Source organism: Notamacropus eugenii, chromosome 1 (genome assembly GCF_028372415.1).
Source record: "Notamacropus eugenii isolate mMacEug1 chromosome 1, mMacEug1.pri_v2, whole genome shotgun sequence".
NCBI lineage: Eukaryota > Metazoa > Chordata > Mammalia > Diprotodontia > Macropodidae > Notamacropus > Notamacropus eugenii.
Window position 1 is genome coordinate 121,553,206 of NC_092872.1, and position 26,680 is coordinate 121,579,885.

Below are 26,680 nucleotides of genomic sequence, written 5' to 3' on the forward strand. Positions count from 1 at the left end.
GCCAGCTCCCCCTATTCCAGCTTCGCAACCAGGTTGGGCTCCCTTCCTCCCTCCTTCCCTCCCCTGCAGCCTGTCCTCCTGTCGGCCACGTTGGGCACCAGCAGGGTGAGAGGCACTACAGGGTAGGGGGCAGACAGGAGGGGAGGAGGAGGAGGGAAGAAGGGGGGACACCAGAGTCACCCCCTCTCTTCATCCTGCCCCTTGGCCTCCACTGGATCAGTCGCGGTGCTGCGGCCACCTTTGCAGGAGAATATATAAAAAACTGGAGGCCAAGATGCTTCCTTTTGAAGACAAATGGTTCATTCATAGGATATAAGGAGAAACCTCAAGATGTGGATTTACCTTACCCCCTTAACAACTTTTCAGTAGCAAAATGCCAGCTCATGAAAAAAGAACGACCAAAATCAAATACATTTATTATCAGATGCCTCCAGTGGACCACTGTTATAGAATGAACATCTCGTGTGGATACTCCAGAGGAAATGGAAGAATGGACAGAAGCTATCCAAGCTGTAGCAGATAGACTTCAGAGGCAGAAATAGGAGAGGATGAACTGTAGTCCAACTTCACAAACTGACAATATAGGAGAGGAAGAAATGAATGCTTCTACAACTCATTATAAAAGAAAGACAATGAATGACTTTGACTAGTTGAAACTATTGGGTAAAGGCACTTTTGGGAAAGTGATTTTGGTTCGAGAGAAGGCAAGTGGAAAATATGCTATGAAGATTTTGAAGAAAGAGGCAATTATTGAAAAGGATGAAGTGGCACATACTGTAACACAAAGTAGAGCATTAAAAAACACTAGGCTTCCCTTTTTAACATCCGTGAAATGTTACTATCAGACAAAGGATCCTTTGTGTTTTGTGATAGAGTATGTCAATGGAGACGAGCTGTTTTTCCATTTGTTGAGAGAGTGAGTGACCGCAAACACTTCCATGGTGTAGAAATTGTCTCTGCTTTGAACTATCTACATTCTGAAAAGCTTGTGCACCGTGATCTCAACTTGGAAAATTTGATGTTGGATAAGATGGCCACATAAAAATTACAGATTTTGGACTTTACAAAGAAGAGACTACAGACGCAGCCATAATGAAGACGTTTTGTGGTACATCTGAGTATCTTGCACCTGAGGTATTAGAAGATAATGACTATGACTGTGCAGTAGACTGGTGGGATTTGGGGGTTGTCATGTATGAAATGATATGTGGGAGATTACCATTCTACAACCAGGATCAAGGGAAACGTTTTGAGCTAATACTAATGGAGGACATTAAATTTCCTCGAACTCTTTCTTCTGATGCAAAATCCTTACTTTCAAGACTGTTAATAAAAGATCCAAATAAACGTCTTGGTGGAGGTCCAGATGATGCAAAAGAAATTATGAAGTATAGTTTCTTTGTTGGAATAAACTGGCAGGATGTATATGATAAAAAGCTGGTACCTCTCTTTAAACCTCAAGTAAAGCCTGAGACAGACATCAGATATTTTAATGAAGGATTTACAGCCCAGACAATTACAATAATATCTCCTGAAAATATGATGAATATGGTATGGACCACATGGACAATGAGAGATGGTCACATTTCCCACAGTTTTCCTACTCTGAAAGTGGACGAGAATGATCCTCTTGAATTCTGCTGCATCACTGTCATCTTAGGTTTATTATCAAAAATTATTCCTGGGCATCACCAGTACTAGCTATTCCATAAGATAGTGTAGCAGATGGCCTGCGTCCCTACATGGCTCGGTGATGTGATGAAGAAGAAAGACACAGGAGGCTGAAGAAGAAAGATCAACTCCACTTTATTGATCTGAGGGTCCAGATATTTATAGACAGAAATTGCAAGCCTATGTGACATTCTGCTTGTCTCCACCCTAATCAGACTGTGAGCCTAGTGGGCATCTATTTTACATATCCCTTGTTTTCTGTAATTCTCTTGTTTGTCTCAAGGAGAGAGCAACATCTGGGAGGCATGGAGAGCCATTCTGGATGATAATGAGCAGAGTCTCAAAGAACTATCCCAAGGTCTATCCTGATCTTGTCAACCACACTCCACCATGGCCCTCAACAAGATAGCAGAAGCACTTTCAGACATTGTCCCAAATTGAACAAGATTCTTCATCCCTCTCCCCCTTTTATCTTCACCCCTGCCCCCATCCCCTTTTCCCCCCTTCATCCCTCTCTTACAAACATTTTCACAGGCGTGAACACACACAAAGAGACACAAACACACTTGCCTTTTTGTTTTTGCATGAAATTTTATCTCGGTCTAAGGTCTTATGCTATTACTGCTACAGTATCACTATTACAGCAACTTTAAGAAGTAATTTTGTAATTTTTGGAAGTCAAGAGTCCTCCATTATGCGTTTTTGCACTAATTGTGATCTTTTGTTTTTCCCTCACCTCAGAGGTTATAAAAGAGATAAATTGGTTGTATATGGATTTCTTAACTTTCTAGAAGGTGAATCAGAATATTAACTAGGCTAAGAAGACTTAGTTCCTAACGTTTTCTTGCATCTGTTTGTGCTGGGCCAAATAAGCAATTTGAAGAGGGTGGTGATATACTTAGCTTTTAGTAATTTCTTCTACCTACACTTCATGATTTTCAAGAAGCAGTACATGCCACCAGGAAGCATTGTCCACAAGGGCCATCTTACTTAGCTAATTTTATCATAGGTAGTAATGTGAGAATGCCAAATAAAAAAGTTGAGATAATTCATTCTCACACACTCTTTCCTGTTCTTCCCCATACCAGAACATTTTAGGTATCAAAATAGGAAAGAAAGCAGTCAGGATTATATGTGTTCGCTTTCCTTTGAACTTTTACAGTTAAGTACTTTGTGACGTTAATGTACTTCTGTTTGCCATACTCTGACAAAATATTTGCATATGCCTTTATATCCTTTTTTTAGATGTTAGGCAATAAAAAGGAAGAAGTTGAAGGCGGGAAGACTTTGTTCATCTCTTTTTCTTCTTTGATATACTGTATCCAATTAAAATGTTTTCACTGAATATATGGAATAAAACAACATATGAAAGAATGTGAAAGGCATTGCATGAAGTAGAATGAACATTGAATATAACGTTTAGGATTTGGATTTGAAGCCAGACTATACCATTTACGGTGTGAAACTGGTAAAGTCACTTAACCTCTAGGGAGCTATTTCCTATTTTAAATCTATGTGTGAGAGACAGAGAAGGGGAGGGAAACATTTGGGAACTTGCCCTAAAAAATGATATGGCATTTCTCTTATGCCAAAATAAAAAACCTTAAATAGAAGGCAATTTTTGTCAGTTCTGTTGTCATCTATATCAGTGTCCCAACAATCTTAGTAGTTTTAAATCTCAGTACCTCTAAGCTGCACTAAGATTTGGGGGACATAGGTATAACGCAATAGTTTATTACCGTCTTTAATTGACAGCTGAATTGACTCAGAGAACTGAGAACTCAAATTAACCAAGTATGAAAATAAGACAAGTTAAGATTTGGTGACTCCAAGTGTGTAATGTTAAGTTTAAGTCTCCGCACTGAGGAATGTTATATAAATATTGATATCAGATGTAAATGGGTAAAAGTGGTAGTCAAGGCAGCCCAGCGTGTCTGAATCTGTTCTGTTATTAACGATCTCTATTTCCATGGGAATATTTCTTAACTATTATGAGCAATTGTTTCCTCATATGTAAAATTGTGATTATACCCGTAGTCTCCATTTCACTGAGTTGGTGTGAGATTCAAGTGGAATTAGACAGAATTTGTGAGCTTTAAAACGTTACATTAATGTCCATTTCTTATAGTGCTTAGGACAGAATACCATTGTATGGTGTTTTGTATCCAAAAGTGTTGCCTTCTGGACCTAAGGGAAGCTGTAGCACCTACATACAAAGCAGGCGGTTTATATACCTGTGCTTGACACCAACCACTGGGACTATACAAGTCATATCCTGCATCATATGCTAACTACAACAGGATTCTATTCTTCATTTCTAACTTTAGGAAGAAATTAGAATGTGTTAACAGGTTTTACATTTCTGGTGTTTAGTCACTAATCAGAGGAAGGATTTGACCTATTTGAAAAGTGGATCATACATAACTCCTCAACCCCTGTCATTTCTCTCAATGGCAGTACATTCAAAGGTTTTAAAATTGCAGCTCCTTCTGGATTCCCCAAAGAGTATCTGTGCACTTTTTCAAATGGCTGTCCTCCAGATTCAGGTTGACCTTCAACACATCTGAAATGTCATTCTGCCCCAAGACACATGGGACACTAAGACAGACATCCTCATTAATGCCATAGAGTTCTTAATCATGGTGGAAATTGAATGCACTCTCCTAAGATTCTTCATAATACTTTCTGCCAGATTTGCCACAGACAAGTCAATGGCCCAGGAAGTGTAGCCCTTCAGTTTGATTACTTCATAAGCACTTTCAACCACCAATATGTATGAACTTTCAATATGTATGAACATATTTCCAATGCTTTGCATCAACATCAGTTTCCAAAGAAGGATGAAGGTCTTTAGAGACACACTGGCAAGATTCACACCACTCCACACAGGAACACTGGAGTCTCCATGTTCCCCAAACACCCATTCATGACAACTTGAAGAAAGGACACCAAGTCTCTCCCCCATTAGGTAACAGAAACGAGCAGAATACAGATTGCAACCACTTCCAATAATACCGTTTTTAGGAAAGTCACTTAGCTTCAGGCCACATATGTCAAAACATCCACTGGGTTGTAAACAATAAGCAGCTTGCAATTAGGGCTGTATTTAACAATATTGGGAATGACGAATTTAAATATATTCACATTATGCTGCACCAAATTAAGACGACTTTCTCCCTCCTGTTGATGTGCCCTAGCTGTAACAATGACCAGTTCTGAGTTTGCATTCACACTGTAGTCTTTGCCAGAAACAATCTTTGGCGTTTTGAAGAAAACGCTGTCATGTTGGAGATTCATCATCTCTCCCTTTAGTTTGTCTTTTATTACATAAACTAGGGCAAGTTCATCAGTCAGTTCCTTAGTTAAGATACTAATGGCATATGCCATTACAACTACACCAACTCCAACAACAGTGATCTTGTTCTAGAAAACCTGATCTTCCTTTAGAACATTCAAGATAAGATGGTCCTTGAGAGTTGGAGGATAGCGAGGTCGTTGGTCAGGCTGCGAAAGTTCTGAGTTAGATGTGAGGTTGCTGCTCCCAGACTCCCATGACCCATAATCTTACAGGAGTGCCTTATGCCCTGAGTGGCTAAGTTAATTGCCTATGGTCATTCAGATAGTAAGTATCAGAGAGAGGACTTGAGTTCAACTCTCATTGATTTTTAGGAAAGCACTGCATCCATTACACCATACTGTTTTTCCTTCACCCTCAAATCCAAGTTAAAATCCTTGTCAATTAGTCTGATGTCTAATAAGTTAATGGCATGACTAACCTTGAAAAATAAAGAGAACTAAAATAGGTAGAAGCATCACTGGACCCCTTGGGTTCTGTTTTCAATTTCAATGATGTAGGCAATAGGTTTCTAAAAAGGAATCATAGTTGCAATCAGCAGGAATGAGAACTTAACTATTTTATTAGGAGAACCAGGCATCCAGGGGGGAATCTTGACATATGGGTAATGTTTATAGGAAATTTCAGTGGCACAGCAACCTGGCAGATACAATTACTGTAGCATCTGACAAGGAATTAGATTTGTTTATAGAAGCTTCGGGGGAAAATGAGGAAGTGCTATATTCAAAGCATCTGGTGTTTTGAGAATTGACTTGAATAGTGAAATATTGAATGGGAGTGCAAAAATTATTCATTTTCTGGCATTGTTTCTTAGCCCCATAGGTCTGGACACATGGGGAAAAGAGCTGAAAGATTGTAAGATGAGTAATTTTTTGGAAAAAAATTATCCTGAAAGTAGTTTAAACAATTAACAGACAGTCTGCAGATGCAAGACCATATGAAAAGTTACTACGTACAATATCCTCTTTTGGGATGCTTTAAAAGGAGCTGTTATCTAGTTCTAGCATTTATGAAATGTAAACATGGGCACAGCCTTACTTAAGCAGGGTTCTCAGAAAATTCACTGAATGGCTCTGCCTCATTAACTGCATTTCTTTCCAAGAACTGCACGAGGAGTAAGAGAATGTGTTCTATATGGCATTGAAGGTGACAGAGCCTTAATGAGATTATAATATGAAATCTTCTTCATATGCTTCCTGACTTGTAAGATGAATGATTTTCTAACTATGGCAAATATGACTCTAACTGCAGAAGATTTCACTCATGCCAGTGAACAGAGTCTCTCCATGTACTTTGTTGTTAGTTGTTCAGTGATGTCTAACCCTTCATGACCCCACTTAGAGTTTTCTTGGCAAGGATACTGGAGTGGTGTTCCATTCCCTTCTTTAGTGGATTAAGGCAAACAGAAAGTTGTCACTTGCTAGTGAATATCTGAACCTAGATTTGGACTCAGCTCTTCCTGACTCCAGATACAGTACCCTATCTGCTATGTACAGACTAAGCTTAAAAGCAGCTACCAATGGCAAAAGTTCAAAAGAAACAAGGAGGATGTGATCTTAGGTTTCTTTAAAAGAGGAGTAGTAGGAATTCCTGGGTCACAAGATGAACAACCCTGTGTCCAGAGCACTTTGTACAATCTTGATTAATTCAACAAACAAACAAACCCAGAAGAGAAAATATGCATCAGATTTAGAGTAAATACACCTGAATCAACAGTGTTAAAAGAGAGAACTGTAATTCCAGAGTACTCATGATGAAATATGCTACCACCTGTAGATATAAATGGCCTCAAAATAGAGAGTGAGGAGTATTTGTTTTTTGGGCATTTGCTTTGCTTGAGTATAAATATTTATTACAGATGTTGTTTTCCCAATGTGTGTGTCAGTTGGGAGTTGGTTTGGGAAGAGAGGTTAGGAAGGGAAAGAATGACATCCTAAAAATAAAATCAAATAAAAAAATAGTCTGGTAATGGCAAAGAAGATATCAAGGTGTATTCTGACTCCCCGACAGGGATTTAAATTTTTTCTGTTTTTCTATAAAATAATATATACACAACGACATATTTGACTACATGAATCTAAAGCTAAAGGCCAAAAAGATAATTAGACTTGCCTCAAGAGAAGTAATACTGAAAGTAACAGAAAGTTCTCACAAATGTTTCAAAATGCAACTCATATAATTAGTATTTTACCTTATTCCTTGAAACTAGTCATTACTAAGATTGGGCCTTGAAGACTTCTACTTCTTTAAAGAGGGTGGAATATATGTGTGAGGCACATGTAAAAGAAATTCAAGACTTCTAAAATGCAGCTGATTCTTAGACCTTTTCCCTTCAAGTCATCTAGTAGTGGGTTTGATCTAACTTTTCTTACATCCTTGTGTACATAATTGCATCTCAGCTGAGAAAACTCCAGACATTCCTCACTGGGATCAGAAGTCTAAGATCACTACATTCAAGGCCTACAATTGTGTCTGTGGTTTTAGAAATATTGTATTGGTGCAAAGAGCTATAGATAGTCACCCACTTCTGGAGTTATAGCTCCTAAGTTTTAACAGCAATTTTGGTAAAAATGATTTGGAGTCTATACAGAAAGAGAAAAGAATGGTAAGAAAGTCATATGAATATCTGTTAAAATAAATGGGTGTGTTTAAGGCTGGAAGAAAGACCAATGGGTGTTATGATGATTTTTCAAAAAACTTGAAGACTCTCCCTTTCCCTTTTCTCAAGATGGCAGACAAAACCCCCAAAGAAAACAAAGGAATAGTAAGTCAAAAAGAAAAAAAAAAGAGAACAAAAAGGAAGATGTGGCTGAAAAGGTGGTGAAAATTTTTTGAAATCACTGCGGTCAGAACTCAGTCCTAACCCAAGGGATTGCTAGATACTCCAGGTCTGCAATGTGTTCCCAAAAAGCAACGTATAAGCAGAAATACGCTGCACCAAAAACTCTGGTTGAAAGGAAAAACAAAACAGAGAAGGTACCTGCTACTATCTTAAAACCAGTTAGTGGTGATAAGAATGGAGGAACCCATGTGGTAAAAATTCTCAAAATGCATAGGTATTATTACTCTACTGATGATGTGCCTACGAAGCTCCGAAGTCATAGCCAAAAGCCCTTCAGCCAGCATTTAAGGAGAATAGCATCATCCCAGGCAATTAACGAGAACCACTACTATCATGCTCATTGACCCACAGGGACACTTGTCCACAGGGACAAATGAGTGGTTTTCCTGAAGCAGCTGACTAGTGGCTTACTAGTGGTGACCAGACCGCTGATCATCAACTGTGTTCCTCCCAGAAGGATCCCTCAGAAATTCGGAAATTTGTCATTTCCACCTCTACCAGGGTTAACCTTTCAGGCGTAAAAATTCCAAATCACCTTACTAATGCTAGCTTCAAGAAGAGGCTCCATAAACCTAGACAGCAAGAAGGAGAGAACTGTTTTGATACAGAAAAAAAGAAACAAGAGATTACAAAGCAGTGCAAGGCTGATCGGAAAACAGTGGAATCAAAAAAATTCCTCACCTCCATGGATATTTGCATTCTGCATTATCTCTCTCCAAAGGAGTTTAACCTCACAAACTGGTGTTTTAAATGCCTTGCAGAGGACTCTTATTGAAATATTTGGAATAGCAAAAAAAAACAACAAAAAATACTTGAAGACTGCTGGGTAATATTGGATAAACCATTTAACTTCCTTGGGCCAAGGTTTCTTCACTAATAAAATGAGAGTGCTAGATTAGTTTCTCTTTCAGTTTCTTTTAAGCTGTAGATCTATGTTTCTCAGAAGCTTCAGTACAGTGATTTCATTTAATGAAAAAGTTACTGTTTGAAGCTGGTCAAAAGTTGCTTCCAGAAATAGTAGATTTCTCATTATTAAGGTTTTCAAGTAGAGATTTATTACCACTCACTTAATAAGTTATAGAATAGATTCTTATTCAGATGTAGATTGGACACATCATCTCTGATGTCACTTTCCACTGATGAGAAGCTTGTGCTTGAGCTTGAGCCCTAAGATTATGGCTCTAGAAGCCTCACAATCTCCCAGTAGGCCCTTGTTCCATGAGAAATTTTTTTTTTTGTTGTTGCAGGCCTCACTCACTCTGTTATCAGAACAGACCCAGGGGTGCCTGGTCCAAGGAATTTTGTGCCTGGCTGACCCAAGGTCTCTCTCTCATGTCAGATCTCTAAGGTCAATGCCTCTAGCAAAAAAGAAAAAAAAAACAACAAAACAGTCTTTCTCCCTCAATGTCTAGTATAAAGTTATCTCTGCAGACTCCTTGAATTTTCCAATCTTTGGATCACTGAAGACTGCTTGCCAAAACACCTGGACTCCTTGCTCTACCTAATCAGTCTCTCTAACATTCCTTTACCTGCCCCTTTTCTATAAAAGCTTTAGATTCAGCTCCATCAAGTTGGAAGTTCTCCAAAGGAACTGCTACTATTGGCATTAGAATAAACGTTTTGCCACTTAAATGAAAGAAGGCTTGAGTGCGTGAATTTGTTCCAGGCAACTCTGCCTTGGCATATTCTGGGTCCCAGAATGCCTAAAACATATCAGCAACCAAAACCTATTCACTGCTATGTGATTCTGTGATTAGATGGCCTCTGAGATTTGTTCCAACTTCGAGATTCTGTGACAAATTTCCTGGGATCTCTGTCTAATATTTGCTTCTGACCCCAAATCTCTCTCCTCTCTTTGACCTTCTACTCAATACTACACAGGTAAAACATTTCATTTAATTAATAGTTTTCTTTACCCTTCTCTCCATTGTCAAGCTGCTATTAACTTATCAAATAGCATCTTGCATTATCAATATCCATTGATAAAAGACAATTTATGGATTAAAAAAAATAGTATTGACTGAGGGTGGCCACTATGCTATTGGTAAACAAGGGGAAAATCTTTGACTTGGACTAAGAGTGAAAAAATTTTGGCTTTGTTTTTAGAGAAAATCGTTTAGCATACTGCAAGTCGCCTGAGGGCCATAAGTGGGGCTGCAAGTTGTACATGTCTGACTTAGATCCAAAAAGATCTTTAGAGATTAAGTAGTGTAAGACTTTTCCTTGTCTCAGACAACTGAGGGAGTACTGAAAGTTTGTAGGTCTCTGACCTTTCTCTGAAATCATGGAATAACACAAAATTCAATACCCCAGGAAAGCTGTAGCAGGAATATTCCAGACCTTCCCTGCATAAGTACCACGGAGTCCAGCTGTAACATCATGTCCAAGTTGACTAAGTAGGCTGAAAGAATGAAGAAACAAAAACACAATCATGTCATAATGAGCTATTTGGTTAGTAGGGACACTCAAGACACAAACACAGAAGAAAAGAATGACTATCAAGTATCTATAAGCAATGTTTCAAAGTAAAACACAGATTGGTCACAGACTCAGCTATAATTCTTGGGAGACAAGAAGATGGGAATAAAAAAAGAATTAAAAGTGTTTTATAAATTTTGGTGCTTGATGAAAAAAGTGGAAAAGGTATGAGAAATCTAGAAGAAAATATTGGAAAGGGAAATATCAACTTAGCACGAGAGATACAAAACCTTCCCCAAAGCACAAACTCCGTGAAAATTCCACTAGACAAATAGAAGCCAATGACGCAAGAGTCAATAAGAAGTGTAAGAACAAAGTCAAGAGACTGAGAGTATTTGATAGCAAAAAAACCCCCTGGAAAATAGATTGTGAAGAAAATATTTAAGAATCTGTGGAGTATCTAAAGCCGTGAACGAAAGAAGTGAAATACTGTATTTTAAGAATTCTGCAGTAAAAATTACCCATATCTCTTGGAACCAGAGTACAAAGTGGAAAGAGAAAGAATGCACTACTCACTTCCGGAAGAAAAAAAAACTCAGAAAAAAAGTCCTAGAAACATCATAACTAAAATACACAGCCTCCAAGTCAACAACAACAAAAAATTGTTGCAAGAAGCCAGAATCTAGAAGGAAAGAATGCAACTACTGAAGAGTCACAGTCAGAATCACACATCATCTACAGCCACCGTCATATGGAAGTGGAGAACTGGGAACATGATATTCCAGAAGGCAAAGGATATGAGCGTACAGTCAAGAATAATTTATCTAGAAAAACTGAATATAATTATGGGGGAAAATTAGAGTTTTAACGAAACAGGACTTCTAAGATTTCTTCATGAAAAGATAAGAACTGTGGAGCATATTTGAATCACTATCACAGAAGTGAACAAAAATATGAAAAAGGCAAAATGAATGAATGATAGTAAAGGATTACACAAGGATAAATTTAATTAAAATGTGGGAAGATGATATGCCCTCCCATTCCCCTTGTGACTACAACTCTGATCCATACCATCATCAGGATTTATAGCAGAAACAGCATTAAACAAAGTCAGGGAGTGGTGCTGTTATGTCTCCATGACCTTAAGAATGGAAAAAAGAAGGAGTATACTGGAAGAGAGGGGGAAGGGAAAAGAAGCTTAGGAAAAAGTATCTCACATACGCAGAAAGCACAATTAACTATGTATACAAACAGGGAAGACAGTGTGGGGGGATTGACTGATACGTGAACCTCACTTTCATCTCAGCTGGTCAGAGGAAAGAATTCACAAACGGGAATTCATTTCATTCAAGTGAAACAGGAAGGAAAAGGGGGGATTAAAGAGAGGTAGATTAAGGAAGAAATTAATCCTAAACAGAACAAATTCTTTACTGTTCTTTAGTCATTTCAGTCATGTGACCCTTTTTGAACCCATTTGTGGTTTTCTTAGCAAAGCTGCTGGGGTAATTTGCCCTTTGCTACTCGGGCTCATTTTACAGAAGAGGAAATGGTGCAAACAAGGTTAATTAACGTGCCCAGGCAACATAGGTAGTGTCTGGAGCCAGATTTAGACCCATGTCTTACTGACTCTACTCTATCTACTGTGAAACCCAGATTCTTTAAGAAATTCTAAGAATGTGTAAAAAATATCTATAGTTCTTTTTGAGGTAGAAAAGAATAGGAACCCACAAATTGGAGAATGAAGGAATTATTGAATGAATGAACAAAATAGAATATATGAATGTGATGGAATATTATTGCGCTGTATTCTTATCAGCAAAATCATCAACCAAGATTCCAGGGAGTTAGTGATAAAACAAGCTTACTGCGTTTCACCATATAATCATAACAGATTTTTAACCAAATATTTTTTTTTTGCAAAAAAGATAAAGTTTGAAAAAATGTGTGCCCATCTTACTTGTCCTTTAGTTTCCACCAGTTTCACACTCACTTCTCACTCACTAAAAACTCTTTCCACATCTGTGTTTCCATGCTCTTCAGGAAAAACAATCACTTTCAGTTTGAAGTTTGCAGAATATTTTTTTTAATTTACTCATAGTCAGAAAGAAATGCTTCTCATGTTGATATATTGCTGGCAGATGAACTGTACAGCTTAGCTAGCACAGGAAGATGAAGTCTTACCATATCATGTGACTTACTCATGGCAGCTTTATCTTCCTGCCCACTTCCGCTGTGCCTATGGCACATTGAGCAACTGGTAGTTGTTCAATGTACTGCAGCGCTCTAAACAAAGCACACAAGTTAGCTTTTGGAAATATACAGACTATGCACATGAATTGAGAATTTTAGGCTTGTGGCTCACAATATGCAAGACATAAATGTTTATGTCTCTGGTGAATACATTGCCATTCTGTTTATCTTTTAAGTGGCATGATGAACAGAACTATACCATGCAATGATTGCATGATGAAAGGTTATAAACCAATTTTTGCACTAAAAAAAATGGTGGTCTTGTGGTGAAAACTGTGCAGTGAAATACTCAACTTCTGGCAGAGATGAAAGACTCAGAATGAAGAATAAGATGTGTGCGTGTGTGTGTGTGTGTGTGTGTGAGTGTGTCTATTAGGACAGGTGGAACATTATTTTGATTGATAATACACTTTTGTCATGGCTCTTGCTTTTCTTGTGTTCTCAGTTCAGGTGTGGAGGGTGAAAAGGAGAATTTTGGTTTTTTAAAAATAGAAATTTTTAAAAAGAGAAAACGAGAACTCTGCTTGACACCATGACCAATCACAATTCCTGACGACTGATGATGAAATGTTGCCTACCTCCTAAGAGAGAGATGATGGATTCAGAGCACAGATTTATATATCTGTAAATGTATGTGTTTCTAGATTGGTATAGAGAGAGATGTGTGTGTAAATATGTATTTATATTTATATATGTTTCTGTATGCATGAGTGTGTTATATGGCGAAAGAGAAATATTGTTTTGCTTGACTACACATATTTTTAAGATTTATTTTTTCTCACTGACTTAAGGGGTGGAGGGTTGAGAGGACAGAAGGCTGTCCTTTCTTTGAAAAAAATAAAATAAAAAAAAGAGATTAACCAGATCAAACTCCTTATGCAGTAAATGAAAGCCACAGGAAATATAACTTGCCCAGAGTCAAACAATCAAAAGACTGGTGAGCAGCTATAACACTGGTTCAATTGGTATTCTTGGCTCTAAGGTTTAATCTATAAACCGGAACCTGTTGGCTGGAAATTTCATACAGCTGATTGTATGTTTGCCTTGATTCTTAGCATTTTAACCTTTGCTTTAAGGCCATTGGTATGCATATGATCTCATTAGTGACTTGGATCAATTTTCACTTCCTTTGATTCTTGTCTCATGCTCCTTCCTCTTACTGCCTATATAATATCCATTCTAGCTGTCTGTAAAGGAGCTGAAAATTTTGTACTACTGAATTTTTTTGCTACTTTAGGAAAGCTAGGATAGAAGTTTTAACGTAATCATCCTTCAGAAATGAAGAGCACTATGCTATCCATTTATTTAGGCACAGATGTCTCCTCCTCCCTTCTTCAGCCTTTCAAAAAGAAAAATAAAAACAGTAAGTGTCGGTTGGTAATTTTGGTAATGGTGAATAACAAAAGTGGCAAAAGTACAAAAAAGAATGAGTCATTATTTTCAAGGTTCTCTAAATGCTTATATCAAGATTTTGCAAGCTGGGGTTGATTTATAAAAAATGATTCTCATTTTAATTTTTTATTTAAATTTTGGTTGTTTTTCTTTCAATTCACAGGAATTTATTTTCTTTCCTCCTTTCTCTCCCCCACTGAAAAAAATTAAAAAGGAAAGACAGGAAAGGAAAATACTTGTAACAGACATCCACAGTCACAGAAAACAATTGACAATGTTTAAAAATATATATCTTTGCAGGTAGGAGGCTTCATCGCAGATCCTTTAATATCTTGGTTGTTCATTGCAATCATCAGAGTTCTTATGTCTTTCAAAGTTGAATCTTCAGAATATTGTTATATAAATTGTTCTTCTCTTTTCTCTCTTCAGAAGTCAGATCAACTATTTCTGCAGTAGCACTTCTAAGCAGTTTCACTTACATTGCATGACTTCAATTTTAGTTTCAGTTCATTATGAATATTTTTATGTTGACCTTCTGTCAACATAAAACCTTATTAGGTTTGTACTTATTAGGTTTACGTGCGCGGGCACATGGGCGAGCGTGCATCTGTGTGTGTGTGTGTGTGTGTGTGTGTGTGTGTGAGAGAGAGAGAGAGAGAGAGAGAGAGAGAGAGAGAGAGAGAGAGAGACAGACAGACAGACAGACAGACAGACAGAGAGACAGAGACAGACAGAGAGACAGAGACACAGAGAGACAGAGACAGAGACAGACAGAGAGACAGAGAGAGAGAGACAGCTTTGGGAATAAATGTCAGCTTCTAAAATAAATTATAATTTTCTAATACTTCTCTTTTGCTTAAAAAATAACAATAAACAGCCCTTTTTAGTTTTACTCATCTGGTTACATATCAGGATGACAGTATTTCAATCAATTAACCTGAACATTTGGAATTAAGTTAAGTTAAAATCTTCATGTTATTTAGGGAGGAAATTCCATTTCACTTTAGCATGCAAATCTCATTATGTGTTTGAGCATGAGAATTTTGGAATTATAGGATACAAACTATGTACAGAGAGCCAGATAAATAAATGATGACACTTTGCCCTTCTTTGTATCCTCAGTGCTTAGCACAGGATCTAGTATGTAACAGGCACTTGATAAATTCCAACCAATTGACTGAAAAAAATTGTCTAGTATAGCCTCAAACAAAAAAGTATTATTTCTCATATCAGCCAACACCACTAATGGGATAAGGATTCTCCTTTTTGGACCAAAATATTCCTTTTATTTGGGGGGAAAATTCCATTTCCCTTAAGTATACAAATCTCAGTATGTGTTTGATTATGATAATTTTGGGATTATAGGATACAAACTATGTATGGAGAGCCAGATAATAGGTACATACCTTGATTTCAGAACGCAGCTTGGATAAAGTCCTAACTGCACTTTTTAGTTAGATCTAGCCTGCTGTAAATTCTTTACTCCCAGGCTTTGAGCTCTTTGCATCTTTTCCTCTTTAGCAAAGTTGCAAAATACTCTCCAAAATGATTGGAGCAGTACACAAATCTACCAATAAGAAGTTAGTGTTGGAATTTTCCCACAGTTTCTCCAGAATTTATAATTTTCCTGATTTGTCACATTAGTCAATGTGATAAGTACGATGTGGTACCTAAGAGTTATTTTGATTTATATTCCTTTAATCAATATTGATTTAGAGGATTTTTTATATGACTATAGATAGCTTCAATTTCTTCCTCTGGAAACTGTCTTTTTATATCCTTTGACCACTAAGCAATTGGGGAATGACTTATATTCTTATAATTTTAACAGAGTTCTTTTTAAAATTTTTATTAATTTTTTAAATATATTCATTTAATTTATTTTAATTCTCTACAATCACTACTATAAAACTTAGATTTTTTCCCTCTACCTACCCCCACCACCTCCCTCCCTCCCCAAGATGACACACAATTCTATATAGGATCTACACATATGTTCCCATTGAAAACACTTTCATTATAGTCGTATTGTATAGAAGAACTAAAAAAATGAGATAAATCAAACCAAAACATAATGCATACACATGCACGCGCACACACACACACACACACACAGAAAATAATCTACTACATTCTGCTGTTGAATTACATAGCTTTTTTCAATGAAAGTGGAAGGTATTTCACCTTAGAAGACGATTGGAAATTTTTTTTTCATGTCCTTGCATTGCTATGAAGATCTAAGTCTACTAGAAAAAAATTCTCGCACACTGTGGTCGTTGTTGTACATAAAGTTCTCCTTGTTCTGCTCCTTTCGCTCAGCATCAGATCATATAAGTCTTTCCAGGCCTCTCTGAAGTCTTCTTGTTCATCATTTCTTATGGCCCAATAATATTCCATTACATTCATATACCATAATTTATTCACCCATTTCCGAATTGTTGGGCATCCCCTTAATTTCCATTTTTTGGCCACTACAAAGAGTGCTGCTATAAATATTTTTGTACATTTGGGACCTTTTCTTATTTTTATGATCTTTTGGAGATACAATCCTAGAAACAATATTGCTGGGTCAAAGGATATGCACATTTTTGTAGGTAAATTAGATTTCTATATCCAACTGATTGTGTGTTATTCCCTCCTTAAACAAAATCCCAGGAGAGTAAGGCTTAATTATTTTCTTTCATTTCCCCCTTCTTTCCCTCCATTATGAAACCTCTTTCTTCCCTCTTTTATGTGGGATGGTTTGATACATTCTACATCTCCCTTTTTCTTACTCCTACTACATTCCATTCAACAGTAAATTTTATTGTTTTTAGGTTTTCTCCCATCATATTCTGCTCACCCTGTGTATATATGTGTATACATAAATATACATACATATACACAGATTGTATATGTATATATATATGTACATTATATATATACATATACCTACCCATGCATATGTAATACCTATGTGTGTGTGTGTGTGTGTATTCCCTCTAATTACCCTAATATTAAAAAAGGACTCATGAGTTACAAGTAACTTCTTTCCACCTGGGAATGTAAACAGTTCAACTTTCACAAGTTCATTCAGGCTTCTCTTTCCTGTTTACCTTTTCATGCTTCTCTTGATTCTTGTATTTGAAAGTCAAATTTTCTATTCAGCTCTGGTTTTTTCAACAAGAATGCTTGGAAGTCCTCTATTCCACTGAGATTCCATTATTTCCCCTGAAATATTATATTCAGTTTTGCTGAGTAGGTGATTCTTGGACTTATTCCTATCTCCTTTGACCTCTGGAATATGACATTGCAAGTCCTCCAGTCCCTTGGTGTACAAGCTGCTAAATCCTGTGTTGTCCTGATCTTATTTCCAAAATGTACAGGGCTAAGGGGAGTGCGAGTCCCGTGATCAAGGCCATAGCTGAGCAAAGCCTGTTCCTGTGGGACTTGTGCTTATTCAAACCCTGGCAGAAGCTCTCCATCACCCTGGAAGCTGATGTTCCTGCAGATACTGACGTTTTCTGCAGAAAAGTTGCAATTGGTTCTGGGAACTCAGGAACTAGCTTCAGAAGCAAGATAAGCTTCGTTACTTGCTTTGGGTGCAAGGACGTGGGTAAGTCCTGAGATGGTGAAGTAATGGGATGAGCTCAGTCTGAATGTCATTCTGGTTACAGCCTTTATAAACCCTGATTCTCAGCTGAATAAAGAGAGTTGCCTTACATCCTGCCTCCTGTCTCATTCCTTGGGTAGCAAGATCCTCGTCTAGGTGAAAGAAATCCAACACCACAATATGTGAATTGTTTCTTTCTGGCTGCTTGCAATATTTTCTCCATGACCTGTGAACTCTGGAATTTGGCTACAATGTTCCTAGAAGTTTTTCTTTCGGGATGTCTTTCAGGAGGTGATTAGTGAATTCTTTCCATTTCTATTTACCCTCTTCTTCTAGAATATCAAGACAATTGTCCTTGATAATTTCTTGGAAGATGATATCTAGGCTCTTTTTTGATCATGGTTTTCAGTTTGACCACTAATTTTTTAATTATCCCTCCTGGATTTTTTTCCATGTCATTTCCATTGTTTTTCAAATGAGATATTGCACATTGTCTTCTCTTTTTTCATACTTTTGGTTTCTTTTTTATCATTTCTGGATTTCTCAGATAGTCACTGGCATCCATCAACTCCATTGTAATTTTTAAAGAACTATTTTCTTCAGTGAGCTTTTGAACCTCCCTTTCCATTTGGCGATTTCTACTTTTTAAACCATTCTTCTCCTCATTGGCTTTTCGGACCCCTTTTACCATTTGAGTTAGTCTGTTTTTAGAGGTTTTATTTTCTTCTCGATTTTGGGGGGGTCTTCTTTAGCAAGGTTTTGACTCTATCATGAGACTTTTGGAGTTGTTTTAGAACTTTGCATTGCTTTGAAGAGCTAAATTTATCAAGGATAGTCATTGTACAGTGTGCCCGTAACTGTGTAAAATGCTTCCCTGGTTCTGCTCACCTCACTCAGCCTCAGTTCATATAAGTCTGTTTGGATTTTTTGGAAGTCCACTTCCTCATCATTACTTATAGCACAATAGCATTCCATTGCATTCATACACCAAAAATTTCTCAGTCATTCCCCAATGGATAGACATGCCATTAATTTCCAGTTCTAGTCCACCACAGTAAGATCTTCTATAAATATATATTTTTGTACATGTAGATCCTTTTCCAGTTTTTAAGATCTCTTTGGGATACAGCCCATTCAAAAGGTATGCACAGTTCCACATTGCTCTCCAGAATATTTAGATGAGTTCACAAGTCCAACAACAATGCATTGGAGTTTTAATTTTTCCATATATTCTCCCACATGTATAATTTTCCAATTTTGTCATATTAGCCTACCTTATAGGTGCCATATGGTGCCTAAGAGTTGTTTTGATTTCTACTCTCTAATTGACAGCAATTTAGAGTATTTTTTCACATGACTAGGGATAGCTTCAATTTCCTCCCTTGAAAACTGCCTGTTCATATCTTTAACCATTTATTAATTGGGGCATTGTTTTTATTCTTCAAATTTGATTCAGTTCTCTATATATTTTATAAATGAGGCCTTTATCAGAGACTAGGGTTGGAAAAATTCTTTCCTCATTTTCTGCTTCACTCTTAATCTTGATTTCATTAGCTTTGCTAGTACAAAGACTTTTTCACTTAATTAAATCAAAACTAAAATGGAAATCAAAAAAAATCATTTTGCATTTCACAATATTCTCAGCCTCTTATTTGGTCATAAATTATTCCATTCTCCATAAAACTTACAGACAATTTGGGATATGGTGCATGATATTGGTCTATGCCCAGTTTCTACCATATGATTTTCCAGTTTTCCCAGAAGGTTTTGTCAAATAGTGAGTTCTTATCCCAGAAGGTGGAGTTATTTTCTTCTTTCTTAATACCTTGGTATTGTTCCCAAGTAAGTGACAATCTATCTTTTGGGATAATACTCTCATTCATGACTACATTCAACAAGCTACAAGCAAATATGAACTTACTATAATCCATGTACTTCTCTAAGCACTGGGGATGAATATCAAGACAATAATGGTTCTCTCTTCCCCAAGTCGACATATTATGGAATAGAAAACATGAAAATAACTGAGGGCATATAAGCTGTAAATAAGATAGGTGACACATAATCTTCAAATTCTTGGTAATACCCAGAAGACCCTCCTACTTATCTAAGCTGAGCCTTGAAGAAAGATAGAGAAAGCTGAGTTTAGCAGTCAGACCACTTAATATATGGAACATATCAGTCAATGAAATTACACCAAGATTAGAGACCCACATGTTGTATTCCAGGGTTTTCAAATAGGCCATAGAGTATTTAGAGGAGAGGAAAGTATAAGAGGAATGGAAAAGTAAGGGACAAGGTAATAAAAATCTTTAAATGACAAAGAACTTTATACTTAACTGTTTAGTGAATAAGGAGGTACTGAAATTCTTTGAACAAGATTTGTTGACACAGTCAGATCTACATTTTAGAATAGTCATCTTGACAGCTGTGTAGAGAATGGATTAAAATGGGGAGAAACTTGAGCTTTCTTTATAGACTTCATCATCACTGTTGCCTTTTAGTATTATGTGCCCAGGTTTCTGACTTCACTGTTCCTAGTGGCTATCTCAATGGACCTCATTTCTCAGACCCCATGCCATCATAGCTTCTACCACAGCCTGCATGATCACTGTGATTATGCCCTAATAACCTCTGGTCAAAGTAATTGCCCTTCCTTGGTAGTCTAGGCTAGTCAGGATATTGTGGATATCTATTGAAGGGCCTATGATTCAGAACTCATCTGTGTTGACAGTCCAAAACAATATTGTTGCCACTCAGTTCTTGGAGGGGGATGGTAAAAAAGATAACTCTGCAAGAAGAGATAATAAAAGATAACTCTAGACATTATAAAGTGCCTGGGAATGCACCTGCCAAAACAAATCCCTTCCAAATTTAAACAAAATTAGGAAAAAAAGCTTTTATTCAAATAATATCAAATTTAAATAATTACAGAAATATTCACTCTTCATAGGTAGTCAAGAGCAATATAATAAAGATTATGATTTCACTCATACTAACTTACACATTCAATGGCATCCCAATTTAAATAACCAAAATATTTTTACTGAATTAAGAAAATATAGTAAGATAATTCATTGGGAAGAACAAAAGTCAAGAATATTCAAGGAACTAATAAAAATATAAAGGAAGATGGTTTAGCAGTGCCAGATCTTAAACTATATTATAAAGCAGTAATTATCAAAGCTACCTAGTACTTGATAAAAAACAAAAGGGTAGATCAATGGAAGAGAACAGGAATATAATTTATAAGAGTAAACAAATGTAGTATCTTTATATTTGACTTAAGATTTGGGTATAAAAGTTAATTATTTGGTTAAAAAAAAAGAAAGTTGAGAAAAATAGAAATCAGTATGCCAGAAACTGGTCACAGACAAGCTCTTACAACACTTACCAAGACAAGGGCAAAACGGATACATGACATAGAGATAAAGTGAGATAGATACTGCAAGATAATTGGAAAAAAATATTACTTATAAGAAGTATGAATAGGTGAACAATTCATGAATAAAAAAGTGAGGGCCAAGTTGGGTGTAAAATGGATAATTTAGATTATATTAAATTACAATGATTTTGTACCCATAAAACAAATGTAACCAAGATGACAAGGGAAGCAGAAAATTGGAGGAAAATTTTATAGAAACTTTTTTCAGATAAATATATCAAATACACACACATATAGATAGGTAGATATAAATTTTGTCAAATCTGTAAGAGAAAAGAGTAATTGCCTAATTGATAGTGAAAGCATATCAACAGGAAATTTTCCAAAGAAGAAATCAAAAATTTTTATAGTCATATAAAAATGCTTTAAATCATCGCTGATTTAAGAAAGGCAAATTTAAACAACCTTGGATATCATTTTACACCTACCAGACTGGCTAAAATGATTGAAAGGGAAACCAACAAATGATGGAAAGGGTATGAAACAATTGCAACACTAATTCATTGATGGGAGGATTGCAAACTGATCCAATCATTTTGGAGAGCAATCTAATATTGTGCCCTAAGAGTTACTAAGTTGCCTCTTGACGCAGCATTACAACTACTAGATGTATTTCCTAAGATGATTAGGGAAAATGTTTCTAGCAGCTCTCTTTGTTGTGGGAAAGAAATGGAAATGGCAGGGATGACCATCAGTTGGGAAAGGGCTCAAAAATTTGTGGTATATGGCTGTGGTGGAATGCTACCATATCATAAGAAATGATCAGCTCAATGATCTTAGACAAAAACATAAGAAAAACTTGCAAGAAATAATGAAGAATTAAATTAGAACTAAGAGAACATTTTATACAGTAATAGCAATAATTAAGAATGGAAGAGAGAATAAGTCATTTTGAATATTATAATTATCTGGGGGGCAGAACAAAGATGGCAGAGTAGAAAGAAACACATAGGCTAGCTCCAAACCCACAGCCCATAAAAGGTCTGTAAAAAAGATTCTGGAGCAACAAATTCTGGAGCAGCAGAAGCCACAGAACAACAGAGCAGACGAGATTTCTGTTCCAGAGAGACTTGACGCGAAAGGTCCATCGCGCCCCGGACCAGGAGCCGAGCCCAGACCTGCCGTGGCCACGTGGCACCAAGAGGAGCGGATTCGAGCAGGCTTCAGGGACAGAATCTCCAGCAGCCACACAGGTCCCTCCACCCACAGGTGACAAGGGTCGGTGAGAGAGTCTTTTTGGGTGGCCAACAGGGGAGTGTGGTGTCCCTGTGGCTCAGGCCCCCTCTGGAGGCAGCAGCGGATGCAGAAGCAGACCAGGGCTCCCCAAGCAGACAGGAGCTGGGATCCATTGTTGAAGGTCTCTGCATAAACCCCCTGAGGGAACTGAACCTGTGAAGCAGCCGTGCCCTCACCTGAGCACCTGAACTTGATCTCACACAAAATAGCAGCCCTGCCCCTGCCAAAAGCCCTGAGGCTGGGAAGCAGCATTTGAATCTCAGACCCCAAGCGCTGGCTGGGCGTATCTGCAGGCGAAGTGGGTGTGAAGAGAATATTCAGAAGTCAGGTCACTGGCTGGGAAAATGCCCAGAAAAGGGAAAAAACATGAGACTATAGAAGGTTACTTTCTGGGTGAACAGGCATTTCCTCCCTGCCTTTCTGATGAGGAAGAACAATGCTTACCATCAGGGAAGGACACAGAAGTCAAGGCTTCTGTATCCCAGCCCACTCAATGGGCTCAGGCCATGGAAGAGCTCAAAAACGATTTTGAAAATCAAGTTAGAGAGGTGGAGGAACAACTGGGAAGAGAAATGAGAGACATGCAGGTAAAGCATGAACAGCAGGTCAGCACCCTGCTAAAGAAGACCCAAAAAAATGCTGAAGAAAATAATACCTTGAAAAATAGGCTAACTCAATTGGCAAAAGAGGTTCAAAAAGCCAATGAGGAGAAGAATTCTTTCAAAAGCAGAATTAGCCAAATGGAAAAGAAGATTTAAAAGCTCACTGAACAAAATAGTTCTTTCAAAATTAGAATGGAGCAGATGGAGGTTAATGACTTTATGAGAAACCAAGAAATCACAAAACAAAACCAAAAGAATGAAAAAATGGAAGATAATGTGAAATATCTCATGGGAAAAACAACTGACCTGGAAAATAGATCCAGGAGAGACAATTTAAAAATTATGGGACTACCTGAAAACCATGATCAAAAAAAAGAGCCTAGACATCATCTTTCGTGAAATTATCAAGGAAAACTGCCCTGAGATTCTAGAAACAGAGTGGAAAATAAGTATTCAAGGAATCCACAGATCACCGCCTGAAAGAGATCCAAAAAGAGAAACTCCTAGGAACATTGTGGCCAAATTCCAGAGTTCCCAGGTCAGGGAGAAAATATTGTAAGCAACTAGAAAGAAACAATTCAAGTATTGTGGAAATACAATCAGGATAACACAAGATCTAACAGGTACTACATTAAGGGATCGAAGGGTGTGGAGTAGGGTATTCCAGAAGTAAAGGGAACTAGGACCAAAACCAAGAATCACCTACCCAGCAAAACTGAGTATAATACTTCAGGGGAAAAAGTGGTCTTTCAATGAAATAGAGAACTTTCAAGCATTCTTGATGAAAAGACCAGAGCTGAAAAGAAAATTTGACTTTCAAACACAGGAATGAAAACAAGTATGAAAAGATAAAGAGCAAAGAGAAGTCTTAAGGGACTTGCTGAAGTTGAACTGTTTACATTCCTACATGGAAAGACAATATTTGTAACTCTTGAAAGTCTTCAGTATCTGGGTACTGGGTGGGATTACACACACACACACACACACATGCACACACACATGCAGACACACATAGAGACAGAGTGCATAGAGTGAATTGAAGAGGATGGGATCATATCTTTAAAAAAATGAAATCAAGCAGTGAGAGAGAAATATATTGGGAGGAGAAAGGGAGAAATGGAATGTGGCAAATTATCTCTCATAAAAGAGGCAAGCAAAAGACTTTTTAGTGGAGGGAAAAAGAGGCGAGGTGAGAGAAAAACATGAAGATTACTCTCATCACATTCCACTTAAGGAAGGAATGAAATGCACACTCATTTCGGTATGAAAACTTATCTTACAGTACAAGAAAGTGGGGGATAACGGGATAAGCAGTGTGAGGGGGAGGATGGAAGGGAGGGAATGGGGAGGAGGGAGCAATTCGAGGTCAACACCCATGGGGAGGGACAGGATCAAAAAGAAAACAATAGAAGTAATGGGGGGCAGGATAGTATGGAGGGAAATATAGTTAGTCTTATACAACACGACTATTATGGAAGTCATTTGCAAAATTACACAGATTTGGCCTATATTGAATTGATTGCCTTCCAAAGGGAAGGAGTGGGGAGGGAGGGAGGAAGAGAAGTTGGAACTCAAAGTTTTAGGAACAACTGTCGAGTACTGTTCTTGCCACTAGGAATTAAGAAATACAGGTAAAGGGGTATAGAAAGTTATTTGTCCTTATAAGAGAAAAGAGAAGATGGAGACAAAGGCAGAGAGGGATGATAGAAGAGAAAGCAGATTGGTGAAATTGGTGAAAGGGTAAATAGAATGCTCAGTGTTTGGGGATGGGGAAGGGGACAAAAGGGGAGAAAATTTGGAACCCAAAATTTTGTGACAATGAATGTTAAAAGTTAAATAAATAAATAAAAAGAAAAATATTATTATTATCCAAATCAACTATAAAGGACATACAAAAGAAGATGCTATCAGTATCCAGAAGAAGAGCTGATGAATGATAGTATCTATAGCAGAGTTTTGCAGATATATATATATATATATATACACAATCACACATGTATACATATATGTATGTATGTAAGTATACATATATATTTGTGTGTGGATATATACATCACACGTACATATATGTATATCCACCTATCTATCCATCTATCTCTATACATGCATATCTCTTTGTGTCTAATCTTTAGGGTGGGTGTGGGGTGGGAGGGAAGCATAAAAGAAAAAAAAAATCACACTTCCAGCATTCAAGATCGTGGAGTGAGCAGTTGTTCATTCTCACCCTCCATTATTGACCACTAGGAAAAATATCACTGGAAAAAAAATCCTGGAGCAGTAGAGCCAGCAATAAGGTGGAGTATCCAACTTTTACACTGAGAGGTTTAGGAGATTAAGAGGAAAGGCCCCTCTTCCTCTGGTGGAAGGGGAGCTGTACAGTATCAGAGGTATCCTGGATAGTCTGCAGCAAGCTGCTCCACAAAAGAACAGCAGGTGATCTTGAGGCCCACGGTGGTGGATAGGGAAATAGCCAACACCAGGACATCACATCTCAGGTGTCTTGACATGACCAGGGATACTGGCAGACTCCAGGTAAGAGAAACACCATGAGTACTGATGGACAGGTGCCAACCAGCAACTGAATTTGCCTGTGCTCTAGCACAATCCTAGTGAGGAGGCACAGAGACCGAATCTGGTCTAGGAACACACCAGCCAAAATCACCAGCTCTAGCTCAGCAACAGATAAGCTAGCAGAAACCTAGAGCAGCCAGCTGCAGCACCTGAGACCCCACCACACAAAGCCAAGTAGCTTAGGACAGTATCCTCTACCCCTGAAGCACAGATCAACTATAAAATCCAGGAAAAATGACAAAACTACGAGCAAAAGGCAAGAAAGAAAAACACTCACCGTAAAGAATTATTATGGTGACAGGGAAGATCAAAACAAAAATGCAGAAGAGAACAATATTGTCAATATACTCATATCTGAAACCTCAAAGGGGAATATGAAAATGTCTGTAGTATAAAGCACCCTCTTGAAAGAGTTCAAGAAAGATTCTTAAAAGCAAATAAGAAAGGTAGAAGAAAAATTGGGAAAAGAAATGGGAGCTATGGAAGAGAGAGTCAACAGCTTGGAAAATATAGGGCAAAATGGCTTGTAGAAAACAATTACTTTAACAATTCAGTTGGTAAAATGGAAAAGGAGGTACAAAAACTATCTGAAAAAAAATTCAGTAAATCTTAGAATTGAGCAAATGGAATCCAATGACTCCATGAGACATCAAGAATCACTCAAATAAAATCAAAAAAAATTTTAAAAATAGAAGAAAATGTACAATATCTCATGGGAACGGGGAGTTAAATGACCTGGAAAATAGATCCAAGAGAGCTAATTTAAGAATTAATGGACTACCTGAACGCAATGATGAAGAAAAAGCCTGGACAACATCTTTTAAGAAATCATCAAGGAAAACTGCCCTGAGGTTCTAGAACCAGAGGGTAAATTATTCATCTAAAGAATCCACCTCCTGAAAGAGATTCCAAATTGAAAACATCAAGGAATATTCTAGCCAAATTTCAGAATTGTTAGATGAAGGAGAAAGTACTGCAAACAGCAAGAAGCTATTAAATGTCGGGAAATCAACTAAGGACCTTGCAGTTTCTCCTATAAAAGACAGGAAGGCTTTGAATATCATATTTTGAAAGGCAAAGGAGCTTGAATTGCAAACAAGGATCAACTTTCCAGCAAAAGTGAGTAAAACTTTTCAGGTGAGAAGATGGATATTCAAAAGAAATAGGGGGCTTCAAAGCCATGCAGAAGAAAAGAGTGGAGCTAAATGGAAAACTTGATCTTTAAAAAATAATATATTTCTTTTTAGTTTTCAACAATCACTTCCAATTTTTTTTTAAATTTTCTCCCCCTCATTACTCCCTCCCT

The 26,680-nt window shown here is 37.4% G+C and overlaps 2 pseudogenes; one reads left to right on the forward strand and one right to left on the reverse strand.

The window, feature by feature from the left end:
* The first annotated feature begins 297 nt into the window (after positions 1–297).
* Positions 298–1,625, forward strand: LOC140523951 (RAC-gamma serine/threonine-protein kinase pseudogene; annotated as a pseudogene).
* Positions 1,626–4,142: 2,517 nt separating this feature from the next.
* The window catches only part of LOC140507093 (L-lactate dehydrogenase A chain pseudogene), a 32,760-nt pseudogene continuing 10,222 nt past the window's right edge, over positions 4,143–26,680 (reverse strand).